The sequence below is a fragment of the Aquarana catesbeiana genome, linkage group LG09 (assembly GCF_042186555.1).
Source record: "Aquarana catesbeiana isolate 2022-GZ linkage group LG09, ASM4218655v1, whole genome shotgun sequence".
NCBI classification, from domain to species: Eukaryota; Metazoa; Chordata; class Amphibia; order Anura; family Ranidae; genus Aquarana; species Aquarana catesbeiana.
The window spans coordinates 53,985,529-53,995,022 of NC_133332.1; the positions used below are offsets into that span (position 1 = coordinate 53,985,529).

The following is a 9,494-nucleotide window of genomic DNA, read 5'->3' on the forward strand; positions in this document are numbered from 1 at the left end:
GCGCTTACCCTTGAAGAAGCTGCTGATGTTTTGGGTCCCAAGATTCCAGATGGCAACGACCGTCCCAACGACCGACCTCCACACCTAGCTTATTTTTACAAATAAATATACTTTGTAGATCCACCTTTCACTGCAATTGCAGCTGCAAATCTTTTTGGGGATGTCTGTACCAGCTTTGCACATCTAGAGAGTAAAAATTTTGCCCATTTTGCTTTGCAAAATAGCTCAAGCTCTGTCACATTGGATGGAGAGCGTCTGAACAGCAATTTTCAAGTCTTGCCACAGATTCTCAATTGGATTTAGGTCTGGACTTTGACTGGGCCATTCTAAAACATAAATATGCTTTGATCTAAACCATTCCATTGTAGCTCTGGCTGTATGTTTGGGGTCATTGTGCTGCTGGGAGGTGGATCTCCTCCCCAGTCTCAAGTCTTTTGCAGACTCTTAACTGGTTTTCTTCTAATGCTGTGTACACACGACCGGACTTTCCGGCAGAAAAGGTCCAACGAAATCATTCCGTTGGACATTCCGATCATGTGTGGGCCTCATCGGACCTTCTCTTTCGAAAATTTTGATGGACCTAGAAATAGAACATGTTTCAAATCTTTCCGACTGACTCAATTCCTATCGAGAAAACCGTTAGTCTGTATGCTATTCCGACGGACCAAAAAAGACGCAAGGACAGCTATTGGCTACTGGCTATTGAACTTCCTTTTTCTAGTCCCGTCGTACGTCATCATGTTCTAAACGATCGGACTTTGGTGTAATCGTGTGTAGGCAAGTCCGTTTCAGCGGAACTCCGTCGGAAAGACCGTCAGAGTCTATTCTGATGGAAAGTCCGCTCGTGTGTACGTGGCATAAGATTGTCCTGTATTTGGCTCCATCCGTCTTCCTATCAACTCTGACCAGCTTCCCTGTCCCTGCTGAAGAAAAGCATTCCCACAAAATGCTACCACCACCATGTTTCACAGTGAGGACGGTGTGTTCAGAGTGATATGCAGTGTTAGTTTTCCGCCATACATAGCGTTTTGCTTGTAGGCCAAGAAGTAAAATTTTGATCTCATCTGACCAGAGCACCTTCTTCTACATGTTTGCTGTGTCCTCCATATGGCTTCTTGCAAACAGGACTTCTTATGGCTTTCTTTCAACAATGTCTTTCTTCTTGTCACTCTTCTATAAAGACCAGATTTGTGGAGTGCACAACTAATAGTTGTCCTGTGGACAGATTCTCCCACCTGAGCTGTGGATCTCTGCAGCTCCTCCAGAGTTACCATGGGCGTCTTGGTTGCTTCTCTGATTAATGCTCTCCTTGCCCGGCCTGTCAGTTTAGGTGGACGGCCATGTCTTGGTAGGTTTGCAGTTGTGCCATACTCTTTCCATTTTCGGATGATGGCTTGAACAGTGCTCCATGAGCTGTTCAAAACTTGGGATAATTTTTTTTTACCCTAACCCTGCTTTAAACTTCTCCACAAATTTATCCCTGAGCTGTCTGGTGTGTTTCTTGGCCTTCATGATGCTGTTTGTTCACTAAGGTTCTCTAACAAACCTCTGAGGGCTTCACAGAACAGCTGTATTTATACTGAGATTAAATTACACACAGGTGGACTCTATTTACTAATTTGACAACTTCTGAAGGCAATTGGTTCCACTAGATTTTAGTTGGGGGTATCAGAGTAAAGGAGGCTGAATATAAATGCACGTCACACTTTTCAGATATTTATTTCCCAATAAATTATTATCTAGATTCTGGATGACTCTAGATTTATTATAATGCTGGATTCATCTGGATAATTGCTGGCAGACCCTAATATTATTTACTGTTCAGAGTTTCCCCAGCTACTAAGGAGCATGGTGCCTTTGCAGTGCTCTTCCAGGAGTTTCTACTTGGAACTAGAAAATGCAACCGGCTAAGGCAGCCCAGGGTGATACTCAGCTGGAGTAGAAATGCGCTTAACTCTTGGGTAGCTCAGTCTGGGGCATTAAAAGTATCTTGGTTTGGGGGCATTAACTGAATGGCTGGCTTGTGGATAATCCCAAAAGTATCCATTGGGGAGTCTGAATTTATTACTTGTCCTTTATATTCTTGACCTGGACACTCCTGCCACACAGCACAGCCAGGTGTCCAAATTCAGTTTTCTATATTGTAGCTGAAATAAAAGGTCAATCACTGACCCATCTTCAGAATCCTGACTAAGGCTGGATTCACATCTATGCATTTTTAGTGCTTTTTGCATTTTGTAGAACGTGTTCCATAGGAAACCATGGTAAATGGACTGAAGTGCAAATCTGCAAAATGCAAAAAGCACTAAAAATGCATAGGTGTGAATCCAGCCTAAACAAGGAGCATCACACCCAGGTCACCATTCTGCTTGTTTCCTTAGGATACATTCACACGGCAGCACAGCAGCAGCCAGGGGAGGTTACCAGCAAGAATCTATTCGCTACCTGCATGCACTGCGTGTGAACAGCTTCAGCAGTCAGCTCTGTACAAATCAACAACCAGCGCTACTGCTGTTCACATGTAACCACTCACCTGAGCTTTGCGAATAGAGCCTATGGCCCATTCCTGCATCCAGAGTCAGAGTTTCTGCTGAGTTTTGGCTGCAGCTAATCGTCCAATTTGCATGTGGACATAGTACATAGTGTTGCTCTGTCCAAAGGCAGTGTTTAGCCAACGCAGAAAGCTTTCCACACCCATTTACATTTATGCACGTTGCTTTTGACCGTTTCTGCAGTGCTTTTCTTTTTTTGGGGGGGGGGGGGGATTTGTTGTTGGGCAGATTTAAAAATGCAAATTGCGGTAAAAACGCACTACATGCTTTTCTGCAGCTTCTCCATTGAAATCTATTGAACCAAAAAAAAAAAAAAAGCAAAAAAGCACCGTTTGGTGTTTAACCACTAAGCCACCGCCCACCGTCATATGACGGCTGGACGAGGCTTCTATTGTTCTGGGAGGACGTCATATGACGTCCTCGCCCTCCCGAGCCACTAGGGGGCGCGCGCCCGCTGCGTCACTCGGGACCCGGTGCGCGTGCCCGGCGGCTGCGATGTCCGCCGGGCACCCGCGATTGCCGGGTAACAGAGCAGGAGCGTGGATCTGTGCATGTAAACACAGATCCACGTCCTGTCAGAGAGGAGAGGAGACCGATGGCGTGTCCCTTGTACATAGGGACAGCGATCGGTCACCTCCCCCAGTCAGTCCCCTCCCCCCACAGTTAGAATCACCTCCTTAGGTCATACATTAACCCCTCAAGCGCCCCCTAGTGTTAACCCCTTCCCTGCCAGTCACATTTACACAGTAATCAATGCAATTTTATAGCACGGATCGCTGTATAAATGTGAATGGTCCCAAAAATGTGTCAAAAGTGTCCGATGTGTCCGCCGCAATATCGTAGTCACAATAAAAATTGCAGATCGCCGCCATTACTAGTAAAAAATAAATAAATAATAAAAATACTATAAATCTATCCCGTATTTTGTAGACGCTATAACTTTTGCGCAAACCAATCAATATACGCTTATCGCAATTTTTTTTAACCAAAAATATGTAGAAGAATACGTATCGGCCTAAACTGAGGAAAAAATTTGTTAAAAAAAAAAAAAAAATTGGATATTTATTATAGCAAAAAGTAAAAAATATTGTGTTTTTTCAAAATTGTCCCTCTTCTTTTGTTTATAGCGCAATAAATAAAAACCGCAGAGGTGATCAAATACCACCAAAAGAAAGCTCTATTTGTGGGGAAAAAAATGATAAAAATTTAATTAAGGTGCAGTGTAACATGACCGCGCAATTGTCATTCAAAGTGCTACAGCGCTGAAAACTGAAAAATGGCTTGGGCAGGAAGGGGGTGTAAGTGCCCTGTATTGAGGTGGTTAAAAAAGTCCCTGACCCTTTTCAAAAATGCAGAACCACAAAAATGCATTGATGTGAACATGTTCCATAGGAACTCATGTTAAAACAAATGCCCTGCATTTCTGCAAAAAGCATAGAGAAAACACATTAGTGTGAATGGAGCCTTACAGACCAACAGCAGTATGCAAGGGAATATGACTAGTTCACATTACTGCCTTTTGCTTTTTCCTGTACAGGCATGCAGGAGATTGCAGGAAGCAAATATAAGACAAATTGATATACATAGGAGAAAATAATTATTTGATCCCCTGCAGATTTTGCTCACTTAAAAATTATAGACCCTTTATTTCTTTGTATCATATGTGTATTTGTAAATGATAGAAACATAATATGAACCGAAAATCCAGAAAAACATGATACATATGTTATAAATTGAGTTGCAGTTCAGTGAGTAAAATAAGTATTTGATCCCCTTACCAACCAACAATAATTCTGGCTCCCACAATAGGTGCTCATGTGGTACACAGATTAGTCCTGTCAATTTGTCCGAATGACAACTCTTGTGTATAAAAAACACCCGTTCACAGAATCTCTCTTTCTTCCATTCAAACCTCACCATCATGGGCAAGACCAAAAAGCTATCAAAGGGCCTCAGGAACAAGATTGTAGACCTGCACAAGGCTGGAATGGGCTACCAGACCATCGCCAAGCAGCTTGGTGAGAAGGAGACAACTGTTGGGGCCATTATTCATGGGGTAAGGATGATCACGACAAAAATGTGGGATCAGCCCACAACTACACAGAAGGAGCTTGTGAATGACCCTGCAGTGCTCACAAGGCCCCCCTCCACAGGAAGGCACATGCACAGGCTTGTCTGAAGTTTGTCAATGAACATCTAAATGATTTAGAGAAGGATTAGGAGAAAGAGCTGTGGTCAGATGAGACCAAAATTGAGCTCTTTGGCAGTAACTTGACTCACCGTGTTTGGAGGAAGAAAAATGCTAACTATGAGCCTAACTAACTATGAGCCTTAGAACACCAACCCTACAGTCATGCACGGAGATAGAAACATTATGCTTTGGGACTGTTTCTCTGCTAAAGGTACATGCCGACTTTGCCACATTGAGGGGCCAATGGACGGGCCATGTATTGTAAAACCTTGGGTGAGAACCTTCTTCCCTGAGCCAGAACACTGAAGATGGATCGTGGATGGGTTTCCAGCATGGCAACAACTCAAAACATGCCGCCAAGGCAACAAAGGAGTGGCTCAAGATGAACATTAAGGTCATGGAGTGGCCTAGCCAGTCTCCACACCTTAATCCTATAGAAAATTTATAGAGGGAGCTGAAACTTCGAGTTGCCAAGCGACAGCAAGAAATCTTAAGGATTTAGAGAAGATCCCTCCGGAGATGTGTGCAAACCTGGCAACCAACTACAAGAAACGTCTTACCTCTGTGCTTGTCAACAAGGGTTTCTCCGCCAAGTACTGTCATGTTTTGCTTGGGGATCAAATACTTATTTTATGCACTGAACTGCAACTCAATTTATAACATTTGTATCATGTATTTTTTCTGGATTTTCTGTTGATATTCTGTCTCTATCATTTAAAATACACTGACGATAAAAATGATAGACCCCTCATTTCTTTGTAAGGCTGGCCATAAACTATACAATTTTCTTGTTCAACTTTCCTTTTAGATTTACCAAAACCATATAATATGAGGTCAAACCTCAACCCGTTCAATTTGTATGCAATCAGGCAGGCCCTTGCACCACATAGTTGAAGGTAATTGAATAATAAAGTTGTATAATGTATGGCCAGCCTAAAGCCTCTTACACACGATCGGATTGTTGGCCAACAAAGCATCACTTTTGTCCGAAGGGCGCGTGCCTGGATCTTGTCTTGCATACTAACGGCACACAATTGTCTGCCAACAAACGCGAACGTAGTGACTTACTACGAGGAATTTCAGCTCTTGAGCGCCACCCTTTGGGCATCTTCTGATAATGTCGTGTTTGGTGAGCATTGATTCTGAGCATGCGTGTTTGTACTTTCTGCTTTTGTATGACAGACTTGTGTACACACCATACGAAAATCTGACAACAGACCATTGTCCGCCGAAAATTTACCTGTCATCCAAAATTTGTTGGTGGAAAGTTGGACAACAATTGTCTGATGGAGCGTACTAACGGTGGGATTTTAGGCAAACAGTCTGTCATCACACAATTCCCTGCCGAAAATCCGATCGTGTGTACGAGGCTTTAGTGGGCAAACTTACAAAATCTGCAGGGGATCAAATAATTATTTGCCCCACTGTATGTATGCTAGCTATTTATAAATATATATATTTTTTCAAATAATAAATAGCAAAATTATTAAATGGAGATTATTATCTAGTTAAAGTTCAGGTTAAAAAAATTAAAATAAAAAATAAATAAATAAATAAAAAAAACCAGAGGAATCTTGCTGTTATTTTTTACTGGCTCTTTAATAATGGAAACTACCACTGTACACACCAGCAGCCATCTTGGAACAAGGGCAACTGCCTAATAGCAACACAGCAACGCTATACTTATACTGCAGCAAAATTACTAGAATGAATTTGAGAGAACGTGAAACATGTTTTAATCCGGGGTAAATGATCTTGTCTCTATCCCACACATGTAAATAACACAAACATCTGCAGAGTAAATCAGTCTGCTTCTTAATTTACAATGCAGGTGCCCAAACTACAATAGTCGTTTAAAATGTGCTGCGTCTTATAATACGCTACGGCATGCGGTACTATAATCAGCCTCAATGCTGCACAGCTGGCACTGAATGCTGTGCTGGGCCGAATCTGTGTTAGGCCAACAAGCACGTTGCTGTCAAAGGCAATAAGAGATAGAAATCTCTGTATGGCACGCGGTCCAGGACAGGCAATGTGGTTGCTGCGGATGTAACCAAATCTACAATGCAGTTCTGAGTCCACAAACATGGAATGCGTATCTGGTTACCTAGAAGTCACACATGCAGCTGATGATACACTAAAGCATTGAGGTAACATTGCAGATAGAGAAAAGATTATTGACATTCAATAAGCAATGGCATTTACAGGACATTAGGGTCAATGATTTATTTTATAGGCACATAAATCTAAGTTGCTCAATGGAACACATAGACATGAGATATTCTGTATGGATAACTTAATTCCTCTCCATGCTTGCATTGATATTGATTAGGGCAGCACACACAGCATGCACATGGCGGAAAAGCCATCTTGAAAATGTGGTCCATCAATTCACCCAATCCAGTGGCAAGAAGTCAAAGGGCCCCAGTATTTCAAATACACTGTTCTCCTAAATATTAGTTTGGTATACGTATGACTGACAGATGCCCAAAAAACTGCCTATTGCTAATTGGACTATAATCTCCAAAGCTGGAGTCCCTTTAGTGGACACAAAGGCCATGAAAAATAGGATGATAAGCCATTAAATACCCCCATTAAATACATTTTGGGCACAGGACTCATTATGTTTGAGAGATGGCCTTGTAAAGCAAGCACTGTTGTAAAATAAGTTCTGTACTGCTTCTGTATGTTTTTTGTACATCACTGCTGAAAGATTGTCAATGGGGGGATTTACTAAAACTGGAGCACACAGAATCTGGTGCAGCTGTGCATCGTAACCAATCAGCTTCTAACTTCAGCTTGATCAACTAAGCTTTGACAATGAAATAGAGGCTGATTGGTTACGACGCACAGCTGCACCAGATTATATGTGCACCAGTTTTAGAAAGGCCGGGTTCACGTATCCGTGGTGTCCTGTGCATTTTCTGTTCACCGATTAAATTGCAAATTTCAAAACCGCACAGCAGACGGCCCGGACATGTGTGAACCGACTCCATTGAAAGCTGGTCACACTCACATTATGCAAATTGGATGTGTTTAAAAACGCATCCAATTCGCATATATATATTTGAGCCCAGCCTTAATCTCCCTCATTGTATTTAAACTAAAGAAAAGCATTCAGTGAAACATAATTGGCAATTTTGACAGTGTTACATAATTCATAAATTTGACTAAACTGGTCCCGAACATATGTAGCACAGATGAACAGGGCTGAGTAATTTTAAACAGACTGACAAATGAGTACATTGGTGGGCTTATTTATTAAGCTAAACGGCAATATGCAGAGTGCCGGAAACTCATAGCAGATGATCGACTCTTCAAGGTGCGATATATAAATTGGCTGCTCTTGGATGTTTGCCCAACACCATTATTCTCTGTACTCGTTATTAAAAGGTTAGTCTACCCCCACATCTAATTTTATTTTATTTTTTTACTTATGTGCGAGTGAGCTGAATGACCCATACACTTCTTAAATTCCTGGGAATTCTCTGTTTCAATATGTTTGTAGAAAGTTTTTTATTCCCAAAAAGAAAAAGACACCATTTGTATGCAAAAAATAACATCGAAATGTAAGGTCCACAACACAGGTGGAACATACCAGAACATCGATAACAGAAATAAAGAAGTCCAACTAGTACACCACCAGTCATCTTCAACAGTGGTTCTCAAGTACCCCAGGCCATGTTTTGGGTATTTCTCTTAGATAAAATAGCTGTCCAAAATACCAAGCCAATGACTCTGATTTAAAGCACCTGTGCAAGATAAAGGAAAACCTGCAAACGTGACCTGTTGGGGGTAATTGAGATCCAATGATCCGCAACACAAAGGATTAACTTCCTGGGGGTTCTACTGGAAGTCTCACTCTCATGTGAAATAACAAGCGTCCAGGAAGAGTGAGTTGTCCCAGCTAGGGTTGTCACCTCATCCTTTTAAACCCGAACACATATGAAATACATTGTTTCTGAGGCTAATTTAATGCAGCTAAGACACCGAGGGGGTTATTTACGAATGGCAATTCTACTTTGCACTACAAGTGCAAAGTGCAGTTGCTGTAGATCCGAGGGGGACATGCAAGTAAGATAAAAAAACAACATTTTAGCTTGCACATGATTGAATGATAAAATCAGCAGAGCTTCGCCTCATTTCAGATCTACCCCCTCAGACCCTCAGATTTACCGTGAGTGCAATTTTAAGTGCACTTTACACTTGTAGTTTGCACTCTTAATGCAAAGTGGATTTGCCTTTCGTAAATAGCCTCCCAAGTGAGTTTAATTACCACCTTAATCAGCCACAGAACATGTGTAATTCATATGTGTTTGGTTTTAAAGGGATGAGGTGGCAACCCTAATTCCAGCCATAGTAGATGGCTGGCCCCTGGAAGTAGGGTTGCCACCTCATCCCTTTAAACCCGAACACATATGAATTACACAGGTTCTGAGTCTAATTAAATGCAGATAAGGCAACAAGTGAGTTTAATTACCACCTTAATCAGCCACAGAACCTGTGTAATTAATATGTGTTCGTGTTTAAAGGGATGAGGTGGCAACTCTACCTGGAAGGTCAGCTGCAAAGAGCTCATCAAACCACGTTCCCAAAAATGTTGGTGGCTTTTTTGGGTAGACTAACCTTTAAAAAGTGGAGCATAGTTTTCTTTTCAAAAACAAGTGCAATGGGCAGTAAACCTTAGCAACAAACCAGACAATGGTCCGATCACTCAGTAAAAGTAAAAGCAGTGGTGTGATTGCAATGGG

At 41.8% G+C, this 9,494-nt stretch overlaps 1 protein-coding gene across 3 annotated transcripts in view; it reads right to left on the reverse strand.

Annotated features, from left to right (window-relative positions):
* SPTBN4 (spectrin beta, non-erythrocytic 4) overlaps positions 1-9,494 on the reverse strand; it is a 285,984-nt gene that overhangs the window by 92,253 nt on the left and 184,237 nt on the right. The window lies entirely within an intron of this gene.